Consider the following 2,427-nt stretch of genomic DNA (forward strand, 5'->3'; position numbering starts at 1 on the left):
ATTTTGCACTCGTCTGCTATGTAGCTAGCTCTCTGTACATGGATATGTTGGACTGATCTTACAATTAGGTAGCTCTCTGTATATAAACATATTGGAATTGTCTGCCATGTAGCTAGTTGTTATTATATGTCCACGTTGGAAACATCTGCTATGTAGCTAGAACTCTGTATATTGAAATGTTGCACTAGACTGACATGAAGCTATCTCTCTGTATATACACAAGCTGGACTCATCTGTCTTATAATGAGAACTCTTTATATGGAAATGTTGCACTACCCTGCCATGTAGCTAGCTCTCTTTGTATGGACATTTTGGACTCTTCTGCCATGTAGCTAGCTCTCTGTATATGGATATGTTACACTATTCTTTGAAGAAGTTAGCGATCTGTATATGAACATATTGAACTGTCTGCCATATAGCTAGCTCTCAGTATGTGGATATGTTGGACTGATCTGCCATGTAGATAGGACACTCTATTTGGACATGTTAGACTGCTCTACCATGTAGCTAGCTTTCAGTATATGGACACGTTGGAAACATCTGCCATATAACTAGAAACCTGAATATGGACATGTTGGAGTGCTCTGCTATGCATCTACCTCTCTGTATATAGACAGTTTGTAATCATCTGCCTTTTAGCTAAAACGCTGAATATGGAAATGTTGCACTATCCTGCCATGTAGCTTGCTCTCTTTATATGGACATTTTGGACTCGTCTGCCATGTAGGTAGCTCTCTGTACATGGGTAAGTTAGAGTGATCTGTCAAGTAGGTAGCTCTCATTATATGAACATATAGGACTTGTCCGCCCTGTAGGTGACTCTCAGTATATGGACACGTTGGACACATCTGCCATTTGCTACTACCCTGAATATGGACACGTTGTACTACTCTGCCATGTAGCTAGCTCCCAGTATATGGACACCTTGGACATATCTACCATGTAGCTCGAACTATCTATATGGAAATGTTGCAGTACTCTGCCATGTAGCTAGCTCTCTGTATATAGCAAAGTTTTACTCATCTGCCTTGTAGCTAGAACACTGTATTTAGAAATGGCGCACTACCCTGACATCTAGCTAGCTCTCTGTATATGGACATGTTGGACTCGCATGCCATGTAGATATCTCTCTGTACGTGGATATGTTGGACTGATCTGCCAAGTAGGTAGCTCTCTGTATATGAACATCTTGGACTGATCTGCTATGTAACTAGCTCTTATTGTAAGGACATGTTGGACACATCTGCCGTGTACCTAGAACTCCGTATATGGAAATGTTGCACTACCCTGCCATGTAGCTTGCGCTCTTGATATGGACATTTTGCACTTGTCTGCCATGTAGCTAGCTCTCTGTATATGGACATTTTGGACTTGTCTGCCATATAGCTAGCTCTTTCTACATGTATATGAAAGACTGATCTGTCAAGTAGGTAGCTCTCTGTATATGAACATATTGGACTTGTCTGCCATGTAGGTGGCTATCAGTATATGGACACGTTGGACACATCTGCCATGTAGCTAGTACCTTGAATATGGACATGTTAGATTATTCTGCCATGCATCTAACTCTCAGTATATGGACACATTGGACACATCTGCCATATAGCTAGAACTCTGTATATGGAAATGATGCACTACTCTGCCATGAAGCTAGCTCTCTGTACATAGACAAGTTGGACTTATCTGCCTTGTAGCTAGCACTCTGTCTATGGAAGTGTTCAATACCCTGCCATGTATCTAGCTCTCTGTATATGAACATATTGTAATTGCCTGCCATGTAGCTAGTTCTCAGTACATGGATAGGTTGGACTTATCTATAATGTAACTAGTAACCTGTATATGGACATATTGGACTGATCTGCCATGTAGCTAGCTCTCATTGTAAGGACACGTTGGACACATCTGCCATGTACCTAACACTCTGTATATGGAAATGTTGCACTACCCTGCCATGTAGCTAGCTCTCTGTATATAGCCAAGTTGGACTCAACTGCCTTGTGCCTAGAACTCTGTATATGGAAAAGTTGCACTACTCTGCCATTTAGCTAGCTCTTTGTATATAGACAAGTTGGAATCATCTGCCTTGTAGTGAGAACTCTGTATATAGAAATGTTTGCATACCCTGCCATGTAGCTAGCTCTTTGTACATGGATATATTGAACTGATCTGCCAAGTAGGTAGCTCTCTGTATATGAACATATTGGACTTGTCTGTCCTATAGGTGGCTCTCAGTATATGGACACATTGGACACATCTGCCATGAAACTGGAACTCTGTATATGGAAATGTTTCACTACTCTGCCATGTTGTTAGCTCTCTGTATATAGAGTAGTTGGACTCATCTGCCTTGTAGCTAGAACTCTGTATTTGGAAATGTTTCACTACACTTCCATGTGGCTAGCTCTCAGTATATGGACCTTTTGGACT

The sequence above is a fragment of the Chrysochloris asiatica genome, unplaced genomic scaffold (genome assembly GCF_000296735.1).
Source record: "Chrysochloris asiatica unplaced genomic scaffold, ChrAsi1.0 scaffold00400, whole genome shotgun sequence".
In the NCBI taxonomy this organism is placed as follows: Eukaryota; Metazoa; Chordata; class Mammalia; order Afrosoricida; family Chrysochloridae; genus Chrysochloris; species Chrysochloris asiatica.